Source organism: Maylandia zebra, linkage group LG9, assembly GCF_041146795.1.
Source record: "Maylandia zebra isolate NMK-2024a linkage group LG9, Mzebra_GT3a, whole genome shotgun sequence".
Taxonomy (NCBI): domain Eukaryota; kingdom Metazoa; phylum Chordata; class Actinopteri; order Cichliformes; family Cichlidae; genus Maylandia; species Maylandia zebra.
In genome coordinates this window covers 17637575-17657175 of record NC_135175.1, presented here as the reverse complement: position 1 = coordinate 17657175, position 19601 = coordinate 17637575, and the positions used below count along the sequence as shown (strand labels likewise).

Below are 19601 nucleotides of genomic sequence, written 5' to 3'. Positions count from 1 at the left end.
TTTCCACACAGAGGTGGTTCATGTGGTGAACACTTAATCCAAATAACAATGGAAGCTTGCATCATCATTTTTAATTTAGTCCACATGCAGTTAGTGTTCACAGTACACTCCTCTTAGATTGCTTTCCTATTAGATTCTTTGAGTAATGGAGAACTCCGTATGTATGAAAAGAAATTCAAATCTACTGATTGAATGTGCAATGACCTACTTTGTATCTTAATAGAACAAAACAATCAAAGAAATAAAGCGATAGAAACACATACAGTTAGTGGTGAGGAGACAGCTGGCCTTTGAAAAGCACATATTTGAACAGCTAGAGCGATGGTGCAAATATGGCCAATAATTCACCATAATCCCAAACAAAAAGAACGCTTCTGTCACAGCCATTTGCAACTCATGTTCACTATGCAAAGAACAGGAACTACTGTATTTGTCATATTTATTTCTTTATTTAGAATTCTGTACACTCGTTGTGTGTTTTTGAAATTATTTTTTCATGTGCCGGTCAAGTGCTCATGAAAAGGAATTTGTTGAACTTGTTGTTGTCACTATGAAGCAAACAGAAACATGTATCATAATTGGTAAGTATACTGCGATCACTAAATTTATAGCATACACATTATTTGTTATAAAGGACATTTTTACAATCATTTATTACTATGTAATTTGTTGCCAACACTTTTCTTCCCAACTGTAAAATACATAATTTGTTGCATTGTTGCAAAAACTACTTGCAATAATCGTACCTTATATGCTACCTAATTAAAGATTTCTGAATACAACTTTGCACCTTAGTAAGTAATATCTAAAACATAAAAAAAATGAAGATTATGCAGTCCACCTATCTTTTTTTTTTTCAATAACACTGCTCTCATTACAACAGAGGATTATGAATTATTTCGCATAGTTCCACAGGTGGGAGAGGCCATTAAAAAATCATCATGCAATGATGGCTACAGTGAGATGGTGGGATTCAGTTTATTGGTTTGTGAGCATATCAAAGAGGCATGTTTAAAAATACTGCTTTTATGAGAAAGGTGAGAAACTAAGCTGTTTTTGTCAAAGATGAAAGGCAAGGGGTTTCAATGAGATACTAAAATATATTAGGGGAACTTAGTTTGGAACATATGTTACACTTGTTCTGTTTCTGAAAGATTTTAAATTTTGTCTGGCTAATACGGGAAAAAATAAACAGTCTAGTCGTCAGGTAGCTGGGAGAGTGAGACTCCACAATAACACCAATTATGCAGTTTAAAGTATTTTGGAAACCAACAGGCTGTAGCTGCAATTCATCCAAGAAAGCTGCAGGGTTTGGCTGCCAAGCCATGCCGGTTCTAATAAGGGTTTATTGGCAAAGTCCACCATGTCCAGAACCTAAAATAATTTGTATATACCCTCGGTTACACAACTTTATTCCAATTAACTGGTTATGAGCACAGAAATTAATTTAGTCGACAGTGTTGATGTAATAATGTTTTTTTTTTTTTGGTGTGTTTAAAAAAAAGTCAGACAATTAATGTGATGTAGTTTAAAAAAAGTCTATATATGTAATTAATACAGCTAATTGGGTTTAAAAAATATATATCATATAATATTTGGCTGTCTCTTTTTTTAATCCCCTAATTTACAATCATCAGAGTAATATTTTAGACAGCCGTGAACATACTGTGTAGAGATACTTCCATGCAGAAAACATTAAAAAGTTCCCAAGCTCACTTCCCCAATATCACCAAAATTGTATCATACCCCATGCATGAAATTGCCTCTGGACCAAAAATATATATAAGAACAATAAAAATCAACACACCAAAAAAATGGTTGTATTTGTCATGTGTGTCTTGTTATAAAAGAAGTCTCATTATATCACAAACTGAAGTTTGCACAATAAACTATTATGGTGCATGTGAAATTGCACGTGCTTTCCATGTTTCAAAGGTCTACTACAACTTTTACCAGAAACATGTGAAACAAACACAGAAAGAAAATGCGTACGTACTAAATAATAAAACCTATGCACTCTGGTGTCATTTCCTCCACTGTGGATGCCTGCACTGCTTTTCGGAATTCAAGCAATCATTGAATCACTAGGTTTCAGTATTTTCTCAGTTTTTTCCACCACGGAAGTTGGGGAGAAATCACGAGCCTCTCTCTGGCCCCCCTTGTCTACTCATAAAGATGATTTGCCACCAATCTGGCAACTGAAGCCTATCATATCACTTCCTTCACTGCCCTCCACCCCTTTGTCAGCCCTAAACTCTGCCATGCTGAGAAACAATATGTTCTGACTGGCAGTAAAAGATGAGGGCTGTGACAAGGGCATGAGGGAGAAAGACAGAGAAAAGCTTCTAGCACATACGTGTTAAAATCCAAACATGGATAAACAGAAGTGAATTTGGGTCTGCATATTTACATATTCACCTACCCAGTTCACTTCCTTTCATAAGAATCCCATGCTGGTGTTCAATATGCCCAGTTTGCCTTACGGAAAAGTGTTGATGGGGGGCAACATGCATGAAAATACAGACAGACTGGCCTCAGCAGGAGGACAAATTAGCGGTGTGTAGAGTTGGGGCTTAAAAACTTCAATAACAATAAATAATAAAAAAAAATCATCATCAGATCTGCGTATTGAATCTGATCTCTTTATTCTGCTGTAAATTCTACACTTTGTGTTAATAGTCATCAATTGCTAAAATTTCAAAAAAGGTAAATGGTAAAAGCTTGCAAAAGTCAACTTATTACGCCTGCGAATTAGAAAACACAATGGCAGTGTGGCAGTCTATCCATATATCTATCTACAAGAACATACCTTTTCAGTATAAACTCTGCTTCCAGATCCAAACTAGTCTGCATTTATTAAGGCTGTTGTGTTTTTCACATGTTTTAATGCTTTACATCTTGTTCTATTTGAGTGATCACTGCCCTAAAAAAGGCAGTGGTCACTGTCGGCCTCTCTCAGTTTTTATTACCACTATTCATTTTAAAGCTCAGTTTTCAAAACCTCACGATGTAACTACATGCAGCAGTGAATTAATGACTAACCTTGTATTGTAGATTGATTACCAATGTTGTTCTCCTAACTGAAATTTGGTCCGTTTTCAGCACCCTGCCATGCAAGGGCATTTATTGAGTGGAAAAAAGTTAGCGTTCCTCCTCCACCTTCACTGTTTATATTATGCTAACATAGCTACCGATCTTGTAGCACATCATTATATGCCAGCTAGTCCAACTTCAGTAACCCTACAAATGTCACTGCTGTTTAGTTTTCTGTCTTCATTTATGTTGGAAGTTATAGCACAGGTGTACATTTTAATTTTTCCACAACTCCCTCATTCTGAACATGGTCTATTATGTTTAGGTGGAAACTAGCGAGCTAACTTCCTGCTAACTTCTAACTCAGTTAAATTTCATGAATTCTGTTTTCATGGATGCCTGGATTTTAAACTTAATTGTTTGACTTTGGGACCTGAAGCAGAGTTTGCAGCTGGAAAGCTGAGAGCACCATCCGCTCTGAGCTCCCTGACTTGGACTCAATCTACAGCAGGTGGTGCTGGACCAAGGCCAGGAAGATCGTGAAGGACCTCAGCCATCCCAACAATGGACTGTTCTCTCTGTTGAGGTCAGGAAAGCGATTCTGCTACCTGAAGACCAACACAGAGAGACTGAGGAGGAGCTTCTTCCTGCAGGCTATACGGTCTCTCAATCACACCACCACACAGTACTGACCCACACATATGGTTCTTACACACACACTGGACATTCTGGACTTTGTTTACACTAATTTGATTAGATGCTAGGTTATCTAATCGAATCACTTCATCACTAAATCACTTTAAGCATATTTGCACTGCACAAGACGCTTACACACGTGAATTGCACAACACTGGACATTATATTTCTTCATTTCCATTTAAGACTTGTATGGCTGATGTTATTGTATATATATATATATATATATATATATATATATATATATATATATATATATATATATATTAGGGGTGCAACGATATTCGTATCGATATTGAACCGTTCGATACAGTGCTTTCGGTTCGGTACGCATATGTATCGAACAATACAACATTTGTAATTTATTTTATCAATTTTCCTTCTGACGATGCTGTCTGTGTTGAGCGCTCAGTGAATCTGTGTTCGACTACTTCGACTAGGCTGCACTGTCCAGCGCAGATCCACTGAGCGCTCAACACAGACAGCATAGTCAGAAGGAAGAGCGCAGGGCAAGCTAGCGAGACAGAAGTTAAGCTCTCCTTTTAACATGGACCTCCCCCACTCTCATTCAGATCTGGCGTTTGGAATTATTTTGGTTTTCATGTGACGTATGACCCTGAAGGTAAGCGAGTCATGGACTAAAGTAAAACAGTATGTTGGATGTGCCATGCAATGCTCAATTACATTGGTGTGAACTAGTGTGTTAGCGCAGTTAGCTCGTTAACGTGTTGGCCGTCTAGCCCCATGCACGGAGCGATCGGCGGTAGCTCGTTAACGGAGATTTGCCGTGTTGTGGCGTTAAGGTCATTTCAACGAGATTAACCTGAAAGCACTAGTGGGAACACAACGAATATGACTGCACATTTACGCCGACATCATCCTAGTGCAAAGACAAGTGAAAGCAGACAAAAAAAAGCAAGCATGCTACTAACTTTAGCCGAGTCATTTAGACAGCTGTTAGCACATGATTCTCCTTATGCTGCTGAGAATATAGCCCAGAAGAAGCGGATAGTATAGCTTTTATTTTGGAAAGAGCCATTTCTCTGTAATAAACTCTCTTTTCCAAAGATGAGTGATTCCTCAATCAGATACAGGGCTCGCAATATCGCTAGCCCGACGTCCCGGAGCTAGCGATTTTTTCAGTCGGGCTACCAAAATCTATCTCTTCCCTGCCCGTCGGGCTATTGTAGGAAAAATATATATCAATGCTTTTGCATTCTTTCAGAAATGTAGCTGGGTAATTATGTCATTGGCATCGGTGAGCCACTGTCAATATGTGACATATTGAAATCGCGTTTGAATTTGCGCTTGTTTTTTTGCTTTCACTTTGCAATCGTGCGAACTGTGTATAGAGAGCGACAGCACTGATCTGTGAGTGATGATAATTCTTGCACCAACTCCTCTGACATAGTCTTATTAATCGTTAGCTTACTATGCAAACATGACAAGTGAAATCTCCCGCAGCTTACACATGTGAGAGGTTGATCGCGCAGAGAATCGCTGAGCTTATGTGAGTGAGCGTGTAAAAGCATTTCAGTTCTGCTGAGCCAAATAAGACAGGTCAGGGTGAAGAAGTGACAGCCAAAGAAAAGCTTACCACAAAACGGAGAAGTTATGACAAATCAGACTATAAGGCAAAAAGAAAGTGCAGCTTTATGGTTTCATGGACAAAAGAATTTCTGTGGCTGCAATATGATGAGCTAAATAACCAGGGCTGCACATAAGTGGTCCGCAGGTGCGCATTCGCTGTCAAAATAAAAAACACGCACAAGGGTTAGGGTTAAATTTAAAAACTGTACTTTTGAGTTAAAATATATATTTATAATTTTAATAAATGACAAATTAAAAATGCTTGAACATTTTTTTGTATCGAAAAAATATCGAACCGTGACACCAAAGTATCGAACCGAACCGATACCAAAGTATCGGTTCGGTTTGAAGAAATATAAATATACATATATATATATATATATATATATATATATATATATATATATATATATATATATATATATTTCTTCATACATTCTTATGTATTTCTATACTGTGTATTGTGTATTTTGTTATTTTATTTTCAACTTTAATTTATATATTTTATCTTATTCTTTCCCAGTTAAATTTACCCTTCATTCTAATTTGTTGTTGTACAGTTATATCATTTTTAACTTTAATTTTTATATTTTATTTTATTCCTTCCTAATTAAATTTACCCTTTTTAATTTTCATATTTATTTCCTATCTTATTCATAGCCTTTTTTTTTTCTTTAGGTCACGAGCAGTTGTGTAAGCATTTCACTGCATATCATACTGTGTATGACTGTGTATGTGACAAATAAAATTTGAATTTGAATTTGAAATAGCTAATGACTTAAAGACCAGATAGGATTCACATACAACTAAGAAGTGTTACAGATGGACATATGTATATATATATATAAAGATTAAAGGATGATATTTAAAGTATATACACAACACCAACAATCCGCATGAAAGTGAATACATACATTTAGATGTTGTACACTGACACTAACAAACTTACATATAGTATATGCAAGCAGTTATATGCACACTCATGCTGAGGGAGCGGTCCAGCAGTAATTAGAGGTGAACTCTATTTGCTAACAACCTTCAGCTCCAAGACCCATGGTAGGCTGACAAATTAGGGTTCTCTCTCTCAGCCACGCAGGGGCTCCCACAGGTTAATGGGAATCTGGGGGTTGAGTCTGCATGTGTGTGTGACACAATAGATTTTCTCATGTGTGTTTGCGTATGTGTGTGTGCATCTATACTGCCAAGCTAATGGAAGCCCAAGCTGTGCTAAGCCCCTGCAGTGCCTGGGGCTCACTAACAGGGATTTAACATTGTTCTCTGTGTCAGTAATACCTGGCAGCATTAACAGGAATTAGCATTGCTTGTGGCCAAGCAATACAAAATGAGGCTTAGCAAGGTATACGTTTGTTTGTGTTGTGCTAAAAAGCGCTAACTGTGTTTGCTTATCATGTATTAACTGATCTTTCTGGAGCAAGGGGTGGTAACAATATCTGCTCCTCGCAGATGAGATTAATACCTTTCCTGTTAATGAAGAGGATTAGAAATTGGCTCAATTTGTTTTTGAAACACAACACAATTGAGGTAATAAGGAAATGCTCTGCAGGTTTCCACTCTCTCCTGAGCTTTTCTATTCTTCTTCCTTTGCTTCTTTCTTCATCTGTTTCTGTATATCCTACTCTTGTATCAATATCAATCTGTTCTCCATCAGTCTCTCTCTCGTTTTTCCATCCTGTTGCCTCATGATTTTTCTCATACTCTTTCACCTGCACTGTCATTTCACCTGACTTCTGTGGCCATTTAGTCCCTTTCCATCTGTCTCCCTCCATCTTCCACCTCAGGGTAATTATATTCAGACAGTCTGGTGTACATGGAGCGGTTGTGACGCCAGCAAAGAGGAAGGGAAAAAAAGAAATTCTTAGAGAGGAAAGAGAGTGACAGAGACAGAATAAAGGAAAATGGTCATTGATGGAAGGCACCAACAATGACAAAAAGGCAAAACAAAAATATATAAAGTAAGAAACAAAAATGTAAAAGAGAGGGAAAAACATGCAGCAAAGTTGATGATACATAAGAAATGAAAAAAGGTAAAATTTTCAAATTGGAAATGTTGGTTCCAGAAACAAATATTTAACAAAGAGCAAATGTTTTGTTCTCACAAAGCAGTTGCTCTTTTCTTACATTTTCATTATAACTTTTTAACAAATACACCACAATTGTACATCAACTGTGATTGCACAATGACACCAACTTATGAGTCACATTCCACATGACAAGAGGATGCAATCGAAAGTAGAAGCTGTCGTTTACCATGATTTCACACATGATGTTTGACATTCACACAGGCTGTGCTAAGTGCCTGTTAAATGCCCTTTTTTATTTTTAAAGCAAACAGCTCACTACATATGCTTTATTATAATTCCTTGCTTAAAACATTACATACTTAAAACCTTATCCAACAGTTATAAAACAGCTGGTCACTAATCTTGTGACAAACTCAGTATTTCTTGTTGCTTCGGGATGAATGCCTTCCAATGAATTGCAGAATGAGATATGCAATATGAGACTCTCTGGATTCTTTTAACAATAGCAGGCGTCAATATATTTCCAATGCCAACAGCATTACCAGAAGATGATAAATTAGAAAGCAGATGAGCTTAAACTCCACGCTGAGTTGTTATTAAATTCAATTTATTTAAATTCAGTTTTATATATATAGCGCCAAAGCACAACAACAGTTGCCTCAAGGCACTTTATATTGTAAGGTAAAGACCTTATAATAATACAGAAAAACAAAAAAATTTAACAAACTTAATACATAATCTGGTGAGCTTTCAAAAATCGATACTTCTTTCTAGTGACCTTTTTGACCACTCTTGAAAAGCTAATAAGTTTTCCAGTAACCACACAGCTCAGCTGAGACTAGAGAGGTCACAGATTTCCCATATAAAAAAGTAATATAAAAAAAAAATCCCTTTCAGTAGTTGTACTATATATATCTCATACCATGATTTACTCTCGAAAGTGATGTCTTCTTTTCATACTACATCATTTTCTCCCCCTATTTTAAGTGTTATAATTATGCAATGAGAAAGTGTGAAAGGGGCCACTTTGGTGAACAAAAATGAAGTCTGTGAGACGTGAGTGTTCTTTTCTTTCTGCTTCTTTTTTCTATTGGTTGCCCTGTTCTCAGACAGGATTGTAAGGATTGCTGGTCAGTGCTGTTATCCCCTGCTGTGAGGTCGCTGTGGGAGTGCATGCATGCACGACCGCATCAAGGCACACCATTATACCACTAAACTGCATGCCAGCCCTAAGGAAAAGGAGCATACAGTGAGTTGGCAACACGTAGTGCTTACTGGTGTGGTTACAAAAACATTACACTAAACAAGCAGTATATAGTTTTTTGCTGTAACCACATGTACTTATAATACGTCAGTGCCAGTTGGTATTTCCAAACACACGTGTACAGAGGCCAGTGTACACGTGCATACACCGTCATAACATAATTATTTAGGACATCAAATAATGACCATGAATGGACAATACAGAACAAAGCAGAGAAAACTAGTAGTGTTCCAGGAACTGTCTGAAAACTACAGAGAACACACTGCAAAGTCAATGAAAGTGAAACAAAGTAAAGTTAAATATTTTCAATGCATGAAAAACAGGCTTGCATCTTAACAAACGTGTGCACATTTATTTTTAAGAGAAATTTTACCTTGTTATGTTCAACTTTTTGCTAATTAAAGATGATTAATTTGAAATACCACTGTGAGGGAGAACAAATCTGAGTAGTTTGTTTCACTGCTCATTAATAGTGCAGCTGTGCAATCAGCAAAATACACAGCATAAAATAGAACAAGAAGCTTGAGTTTGAAACTTTGGAAAATGGCATTAAATTATAAAATGAGCCAAATTACAGGTAGTCTTACTTGCGTTTTAAGATTAAAGGCAGAAACTTCTGAACAATAATATATTCTACTTTTCTGTGATGCAGTATAACTGCTTTGTTGGGCCTCTGTAATTGTGTAGCCAAGACATGGCAAAATTTCTTAATTTGCATCATGGCATTTCATTAGCCAGCAATGCCGTCCTGAGATATTTTCCTTTCATGTGAAATTAGTCCCACTATGCAAGAAACAGCAATTTCTCTCTGGCATTTTCCACATGGAAAAGGCATGAAATGGAAGCCTCTGTTATGCTATTATGGGTCTGGAGTTAATGGCCTCAACATCCACTAAATGAAAGTAATTTGTCACAAAAGAGGCATGCTCTGAACCAATATTCAACACTATATACATTGATGTGAAAAGTGCTTGCCCCTGTCCTGATTTCCTCCTTTTTTGTATATTTCTCATACATCAATGTTTCAGATAATCAAAGAAATTTAAATAGCGGAACAAAGATAACACAAGTTAACATAAATTTCAGTTTCTAAATGACGGTGTTCATAATTAAGCAGGAAAATCCAAACAAAGCCTTGAAACTGGTTGGGCCACCCTTGCCATCAAGTGTTTGTGATAACTGGCAATGAGTCTTTTACAGCTCTGTGGAGGAATTTTGGCCCACTCATCTTTGCAGAATTGTTGTAACTTAGACACATTGTAGGGTTTTTGAGAATGAACCACCTTTTTGAGGTCATGTCACAGCATCTCAATCAGATTCAAGTCAGGACTTTGACTAGGCTGCTCCAAAGTCTTCATTTTGTTTTTTTAAGGCATTGAGAGGTGGACTTGCTGCTATGTTTTGGGTCATTGTCCTGCTGCAGAACCCAAGTCCACTTAAGCTTGAGGATGGCCGGACATTCTCCTTCAGGATGTTTTGGTAGGCAGAAGAATTAATGGTTCTATTTCCCACAGCAAGTCTTCCATAGCAAGGTTTTCCCCCCTTAGTGATGAACACCAAATTAAAATAAAACATTTAAGTGTTAAAAAACCATACAAAAAATGTCAAAAAGGATGTTTTCAAATTATTCAATTCAATTATTATTGAAAAACTAAGTACACTTTTTCTGTTTCCATCAGAATAAGCAGTAGTAGTAAGGAGGGGAGTAGGAAAAGGAGCAACCAGATGCCACTAATCAAATGCACAAACTTGTAACCACCTCTATAACTTTTGGTAGTTTGCTGGTCAGGACAGTTCATTTATATGTTACCACAATTTTCAGAAAAACTGGAATAAATGCAAGTGCTAAATCACAGATTTTACAGGCCTCAGTTAGCATGTTTTAAAGTTAAAGTTCATGACAGTACAATTAGAAAAATAATGAAAAAAAAGGCTTGTTTGGAAGGATTGCCAGGAGAAAGTTTCTTCTTTAAAATAATATGGCAACACAGCTTAGATACAGTATGCAAATTTGCACCTGAACAAACCTCAAGAATGCGCTTTGGACAGATAAAACCAAAGCATAGATGTCTTGCCATAATGCACAGCACCACATCAGCACAAAAACCTCATACCAACAGCAACAGCAACCACTGCAAGATGACCAAAGATGGGCATTTTGCAGTTGTTGGATTGACCATAAACTCCTCTGTATACCAAAGTATTCTAGAGTCAGATGTGAGGCCATCTGTCCAACAAGTAAAGCTTGGTAAAAAATTGGGTCTTGCAACAGGACAATGACCTCAAATAGACCAGCAAATCTACAACAAAATGTCTGAAAAAGAAAATAATTAATAACAATGTTACTTTTTCCCGATATTGCTATCACTTGGTATAGCTACATTTTCTTCCTCTGCTTTTTCACCACTACTGGGTAACCATCTAGTTTATCTGTGTGTCCCCAGTAGAGGTGCACTATCCTGACTATTTTGGACAGAGACTTCTGATGCTGCACATGAAATCTGCAGGACCACTCTTCCAGTTTTTGGCTTTACAAGCATGAAGGTGAGTTTAAGTACAGTCAGGTCCATACGTAGTTAGACACTGGCAGGCGTTGCGTTTGTTTTTGGTTTTTTTTTACCTGTTTACTGATTGTGTAGACTCTCCACATTCAAATTAGATTAAGGGTTTAGGAGTTTCAGCTCCTTAACATTTGCCACCCTCTTTTTCAAGGAACTAAAAGTAATTGTGCAGTTGATTCAAAGCCTGTTTCATGGGCAGGTGTGGGCAGTTTCTTTGTTAAGTCATTAACAATTAAGCAGATAAAAAGCCTGAAGTTGATTCGGGGTGTGGTGCTTGCATTTGGAAGATTTTGCTCTGAACAGACAGCATTCGGTCAAAGGAGCTCTCCATGCAGATGAAACAAACCATCCTTAAGCTTCGAAAGCAGAAAAATCCATGAGAGAAATTGCTACAATATTAGGAATGGCAAAATCTACAGTTTGGTACATCCTGAGAAAGAAAGCGCCAGTGAACAGCAACGCAAAAAGACATGGACATCCTAGGAAGACAACAGTGGTGGATGATCACAGAGTCATTTCCATAATGAGAGAGTCATTTCTACCTCCTCAGGAGGTAGATGTATCAATATCCAAGTCTACCATAATGAGGAGACTGCATGAAAGTAAATACAGAGGGTTCACTGCAAGGTGCAAGCCACTCATAAGCCTCAAGAATAGAAAGGCTAGAATGGATTTGACTAAAAAAACAAACAAACAAACAAACAAACAAACAAACAAACAAACAAACAAACAAAAAAAAAAATTTAAAAAAGCAGCACAGTTCTGGAAAAACATTCTTTGGACAGATCAACCTCTACCAGAATGATGGCAAGAAAAAAGTATGGAGAAGGTATGGAACAGCTCATGAGCCAAAGCACAATATATCATCTGTAAAACACAGTGGTGGCAGTGTGATGGCTTGGGTGTGCCAAAAGTTGTGTTTATTGATCATGTGACACAGGACACAAGCAGCCAAATAAATTCTGAGGTGTTCAGAGACATATTGTCTGCTCAAATCCAGCTGAATGCAGTAAAATTAATTAGGCAGCACTTCATAATACAGATGGACAATGACCCAAAACATACAGCCAAAGCATCCCAGGAGTTTATTAAAGCAGAGAAGTAGAATATTCTTGAATGGCCAAGTCAGTCACCTGATCTTAATCCAGTTGAGCATACATTTCACTTGTTAAAGACTAAACTTCGGACAGAAAGGCCCACAAACAAACAGCAACTGAAAGCCACTGCAGTAAAGGCCTGGCAGAGCAATAAAAATGAGGAAACCCAGCATCTGGTGATTGTGTTAAAAAACATGCTTTAATTCCTCAGATCTTTATACAATCTTTTTGTTCAACCCACTGAATTAAAGATGAAAGTCTGCACTTCAACTGCATTTGAAATATTTCATTTAAAATCAATTGTAGTAATGTACAGAACCAAAATTGGAAAGAAATGGTCTGTCCAAATATTTATGGACCTAACTGTATGCATGCACAGACAGATCCTGTTCTATATGGAAATCCTTCTTGATCTCAAATCTATGTAACCCCAGATTAAAATATCCGAACACGTGAAAAGAACAAATTCCCTACTGAGTCATCCTCAACACTACGAAATGACTTGCATGCACACATGTGAATGTAACTAACACACGCCACTTCTTGTGTGTCTATCACAGAGTCATCTTTGTCTTCACTTGATAAGCTCAGAACTGCTCAGTGTGTGTGTGTGTGTGTGGCTGGCTATGTGATTGATGGAGCTGCAGTGGTACTGCAGAGGGAGAGGCTGGGTCAGATCACAGCATCAGTAAATGCTGAGTGGTGGGCCCTGAAAAAAACAGACAGAGGCTACACCATGCAGAAAAGGACACGAGAGGTGAGGAAAGAAGACAAGAGAAGAGGAAGTTGAGCTCAACAGACTGGCTTAACAATTAAACTCCTGAAAACAAGATCCATAGATTCCAACAGATCTGCTGTAGCTCATAAATACTGCACAACTAATTCGGCAATGCATCAAATAACGAACGCAGTCACAACAGTAGGGCTGCCACGATTAGTCGACTAGTCACGATTACGTCGACTATCAAAATCGTCGACGACTGATTTAATAGTCGAAGCGTCATTTGAAGCTTTGTAAGATCACAAAAGACGCAGGAATAAGTAGTAGGATTTAAGAGTGTAATAATGGACTGAAACAGAAGATGGCAGCACTGCATGTACAAGGATGCCAGCTGTTGTTAAACCCAGAAGAAGAATAAGCTGTGTCCCAGAATTCATAGCGCAGCCATGCTCAGTTTCCAACAATGGCGGCAGCTAGTTAGTTTTAATATTACTCTTATTATTCTTTCTGGGTCACAAAATAAACGTTTAACATATTTTCAGGCTAGAATGTAACTGTATAAACCTCAACTATCTGCTCAGTTTATCAAGACACCACATATTTTCACGACTTTTTCGAAGACTTCTGTTACCCACCATCTCGATAGCTAGCCGGGGGCAAGGCTCACTAGACCCGGTGAGAACACCGGACTCCCGGCAAATCGTTTTCAAACCCACTGCCGTCTTTCGCTACTCAGGTTAAATATATATAAGTCACTTAGATAACTTAAAAATGTTATTGTTTGGACTTTTTTAGTATTTTATTTGTTCCTGAGTAAATCGGTTTGGCTGAGATTAAAGTTATAGTTTTTACACAGCTGAATAAACGCCAAGCAGACAACTGATTATCAGAAGTGTGAGATGCTCGAGAAAATACTCCGGTTTCCTGTTATATTTTAGATAGCAAAGAGTTTATTAAACTTCACCGAAACAATCTGCAAATTTCATTAAAATTTAATCAACTATCATCTTGTCTTTATTTTTAGTTAGCACATACCTTAAACACTTAAAGCTGTAAGCTAATGATAGTTATATAAGAGCAGATGCTGCTGGTGCAATAAGCTGTACGTTTTACGTCCAATGGATGCATGATCTGATTAGTCGACTAATCGCAAAAATAATCTGTGACTAGTCGACCATCAAAATAATCGTTTGTAGCAGCCCTACACAACAGCAACGTTAGAAGACATCAATGTCAAGCAGACCAACAAAAAAAGTGATATGTACTGCATCAATTATCTGGGAAGTAACGGTACACATTGCAAACCTGTGATGTTACTAATCCTTTCATAATGGTATCACAAAAAGCATCTACACTTCACAAATCAAGTCACAAGGAAACTGAAGTGTGCAGAAAACAAGATGTGGTGAGCTGCACATTTTCAATAGTTGGTAATATTGTGTCACTTTAACTATGCCAGTGATTAACATACAAGGCTTGCCTGTAAAACTTTGGTTGAAAAAAGGAAACTGAACCAATAACAGGGTGACAAAAAGCCACAGTGCAATTTTAGTGCAACAAACTCACTGCTCAGTTTTATTAAATACATTTTAACATTCCTCAGAAACAGTTTTCAGATTTTTCTGACAGTCCTACAAACTCAATTGTTGGTGAATGTAACTGATCCTTTGGCTGATTAGCAGTCAAAGTTGTTCTTACTGTTGCTAACATGTTTAACCATTGGCACAGACTTCCTGATATAGTCAAGTAACATCTTCCCATTGAAATTTTTTCTGGTAAATGATCCAGAAATGCTTTAAGACAATGTATATAGAAAAAAAAACCCCTTGCTGCTTAAAAAGAGCTGATAAACATTGGGAAATATTCAGAAAACAGGAAAGCCAATCACACAGTTAAACTAACACATCTTTATTGTTATCATAGTAAAGATGTATATACAGTAAGTGTATTTATCGTTTTCTTTGACTTACTCTGGCCATACTGTAGCATGTTTTTTTAGTGCTCTGGTGCTAATGCTTAGGGGTTTTTCCCTGATCTTTACATTTTGCATTCTTCTCTATTACCACATCCAATCCAGACCAGAACAGATTTACAATTCACAACATGTTGTATTTGATAGAGTGGAAAAGTGTATGTTTAAATGAGCAACAAGGTCTAGCAGAATACATAGACTCTAGTGAGGCTCTGTGTCCTCAGTTCTTAGATAGGCATATATTCTAACAAGTCTCAGACCTGAAACAATGAATATCCTATCTTTATAATCCAGTTGCATCATTCAACTCAGATGCAAAGTTTATTTTCCTCCACCTCTTCTACTGTCTAATCAGACTGGACTCCGAGTACCAACCACAACGCATGAGAATAGAAGAAAATTTGACATTGCAAGAAAGGGAAAGATATGCACATTATGTTCACAAAATTCTAAAGAAGCTGAGTGATTTTTCCGTGACTTTTGTATAAATTAAAATTTTCCAAATCTTCCTCTGCAATTCAACATAACGATAAGCATCCTGGCATTAAAAATCCCTGCACGCCTGTATCCTGGAAATAGCCTTCTTTGGAAAGCCATTGAATTATCTCCTTCCGAATGTCATTCACATAGGTATGTCAGTGCATGATTTTAAGTGCTTGGTTCCATGTAGTGTGCCCGCATGTGTGTAGGCTTGTTTGTGGTAATGTGTGGATCATATCTTGTCATAACCATCTGTCATGTGAATAAAGCCAAAAGTGAGAAAGCACCACCAGTCTCCAGAGATGAAAAACCTTTTTAACATACAACGATTTTACATTAGGTTGCAATAGAATATAGAATTTCACAAAGTATCTACATAGGTATAATACAGTGGTTACATATCTATCAAAAAAAAAAATACAATTCAGAAACAGCTCTAGAGATTTACTCAAGATAACATAGTTATTAACTCCACTATTAACCCCAGCTCCTCTTCTTGCAAGTAACCCAAGAGATTTTTACCTTCAAGAAATAATAATGTAACAAAAAAGGATAACATCAGAATCAATTTATAAGACATCCGGCTGTGAAGAGTAGCTGTGTAATGAAAGACAAACAAAGTCCACTGAGTGAAGGAGAAACGGCATTTTGTTCTCTTGTAGTTTGATAGAGAGAAAAACGATCAATGACAATCTAAGAGGTGACATCAGGGCTCCTTTCATTTCCAATCAACTAAACATGATAGCAAAGATTCACTCAGTGTTAGCTGAATGGTTTCCCAGCTCAGAGTCAGTTCAATAGGATACCTAATTAGTGAAGACAGCAAGGAAGTGATATGACCAAGGCAGAGACAAACAAAAAATAATTAAACAGTAGCAAATTTTCCAGTCAAGGCCTTGGAATATATTTTCTCTTGAAGAGGAAAAAAATAATTTATTTTAACTTTGTTTTGAGATGATGTGGAGCTGGATAAGGAAAAGTGTCTGGAAAAACTAAGCTCATGTAGATCGTGAGACACCACAAACTCCACCAAAACTCAGTATATTCTCCTTCCCAACTTGTCAAATACTGATGACTGATCAGAGACTGATTTGTGCCACATTGTAACACATTTTTAAAGACCTATATATGACCTTAACACAACAGGGCATCTCTATAACACCATGTTTCAAAAAACACATTGAAACTCTATGTTATGAAGAAGGTGTTGTGCTGGGAGAGACAATCACACAATTTCCCTGTTTGGTAAGGACTATCAATCAAAATATATGGTTAAGTGCAGGAAATAAAATAACAGTTTGGATTAAAGCATGCACTTTTACAACTTTAAACCCATGTTTAAAGCTAAACTCCCATTGGCTAACAAGTGTCTGAGCAATTTTCTTAGGATGCATCCCTGGTTACCAGAGTTAGCAGGCATTTTTCCCTGCAACATCCTGGTATTCATTTAAAAAACTGAGGGTATTTAATTATGATGACCTACCCTGTATATTGCTCGACTAGTCCCCAAGGTCAACACTGTATGTTTCAATTTCTTTGTGAAAAAGGAGTCAAGTATAGTATACTTAAAGTAACAATTGCCTAAATGTCTTTTGGAGGATGGTGAACTAAATAATTGATGATTTGAGAGAAAGAAAAGGTATATAAAGAATCACTTACTAACAGTAAACACACATTTTTACAAAAATGTATGCAATGTATACAATATATATATCATTATATACTTTCTATATATTTGTGATTTGCTAAATTTAGAAACTCAGCATCCAATCTTTATAATGTAATCCGAAGGTATATACAGTCCAGAACACACTGTTAACTAAAAGTACCTTGACAAAATGAACATTTATTTACTTATTTTATATCTATTAGCATTTTTTTAAAAATTTAAACAGTTTAAATTTGGTCATTGTAACAAAAAGGAAAATATCAGTTAGATACACGATTAGTAAGCTAAGGAGTTTGTACAGTCCATTAACATTCAGTGTGAAGATAAAAGGTCATGATAAAAGCAGATGGTCTTTCTGATCAAATGAAATAACATGTAGCAGCCACGATTTGGAGGACAGAAAGTTACTCTAGAGCAGAAGAAGTTTTTTTTCCCTAATTAAAGTTGATAAATGTTTAATGCCATATAATCTTGTACTAAACTGCTTGGTGTATAACACATTGAATGACCTAAGAACATTCTATGCGGATATTCCTGTGTCATTTAAAAACAGCTCTTGTGAAGGCGCAATATCGTAACAGAAGCCGGATGTCAACATAAAAAATGGGGTTTTACATATTCACATTAAAAATACTACAAGAAATCCAAAGTATAGCACCTTGCAAGTCTGTGCCAAAGCTAGTGGTGATGTGCATCGAGGACTGGCTTCTTGGGGTTTCTTCCTTTTTTCCTCTCCAGGTGGTTTTGGACAGCTACTTCGCTGCATCTGTCTTTGGGCGGAGCTGCTCTCTTGGCCTCACTCTCTCCCACACCTGCAAATCATTGACCATCAGGAGGCTCTGTACTTAAAAGCCAGGTTAGGGCTGTGATTCTCTGCCAGATTGTACTCCACCACACTGGCAAGTTGGCACCAACCTGTGTCTTTGAATTCCTAACTAACTTCAGTTTCCTATCTCCTATACAGAGTCCAAGACCCCCACTATTTACCCACCTGAAGGTCTCACCAGATCAACCTTGTGTATTTTCCAGCTCACAGTCGGCATCCCCATCTCTGTTTTCCTCTGCCTCACTCTCTTCTGCACTCGGTACCATCTGGTACCATCAAACTGCCTGCCCAGCCTTCTCGATTCAGGAACTCAGCCTGACCACTGACGTATTTTTGCCCCACATCGCAAGTAAGACAAGGCCATTCAGTCTCAGTGAACACTGTTAACCTTTAACTCTCAATCAAGTCAAACTAACATTGTGTTTCTTGTTCACAGACCCTCCCACTTCCCCGGCGGGCAGTCTCTGACCCACGCAGTTATATCAGCTAACCTCGCACTTTGTAAATAAACCCGTTAATCTATGTATGTTCTATGACTGTAAAGGTTAAAGTCTCAGTAGGAAATTTTAAAAAATCAGTAAAAAACAGAAATCTCCGTGGGTGGTGAAACTATTGCTTTTCTAGAGTAATTAAAAATCGGCATACCCACAGCATCAAACCACTGCTGATATATCATTATTTTCTACTGTTATTGGTGATTATTTTAAGCTTCTGGGGGAAAAAGCTACATATACCAACACAACAGAAAATAGAAATATGTTTTTTAAAATTGTAATATGTTTTAAGAACTAGCCTATAAGTAGGTCAGGTCTTAAAGTAAAAAGGCATATCTGCAAGGCTGTTCCCCGGAGATTGCAATAGTTTTACAAGTGAAAAACTTATCAGCCATGCATTTTTTGAGATAAGCAACCATGGATTGAAAGGTTACTTTAGCCACTGACATAGGAACTATTTTGCAACCACCCCCTGGAAATCAGATCTTGTCTTTTAAATTTTAAAGGGAAAAGGAATCCACCCATCTGCTATAGAGACTGAGCTTATTTGGCTCTTTCAACAGACTTTCAGCTTACATATTTCAGCTGTTGAAACCATTTTTCTGCTTTGCCTCAGTGGTTATATGTATAACCACTGAGACATCTGTGGAACAGTCTTCCTCAACCCATTAGAGAATGCTCGACATTCAATTTGTTTAAGGCAAAGGTTAAAAACTGGTTATGGACAAATCAAGTGTGTGATCATGTATAAGTTGTATAGTTTTAATGTTTTATTTGGGAACAGAATGGTGTGTATGTGTAAGTTTGGTGATGGAGTTTTTATTATGAATGAATGATGAATTTTTATGAATTATTATGTCTATTTTTATGCTTAAGGACAACAGATGGAAATTAGCCCTCGGCTATAATCTGGTATGTTTACATTCATGTAATTTTTTTTTTTTACATTTATGTTCATTAACATGCACTGTCCTAAATAAATAAATAAATAAATAAATAAAAATAAAAATAAATATATATATATATATATATATATATATATAAATATATATATATATATATATATATATATATATACATATATTAGGGGTGCAACGATATTCGTATCGATATTGAACCGTTCGATACAGTGTTTTCGGTTCGGTACGCATATGTA

General features: G+C 36.9%; 1 protein-coding gene and 1 long non-coding RNA gene across 3 annotated transcripts in view; one reads left to right on the top strand and one right to left on the bottom strand.

Annotated features, from left to right (window-relative positions):
* cntnap2a (contactin associated protein 2a) overlaps positions 1-19601 on the bottom strand; it is a 388888-nt gene that overhangs the window by 250742 nt on the left and 118545 nt on the right. The window lies entirely within an intron of this gene.
* Positions 11068-18836, top strand: LOC143420500 (uncharacterized). The gene is made up of 4 exons (XR_013100331.1): positions 11068-11169; positions 17864-17981; positions 18090-18300; positions 18388-18836. It is a non-coding gene; the product is annotated as an uncharacterized LOC143420500 (long non-coding RNA).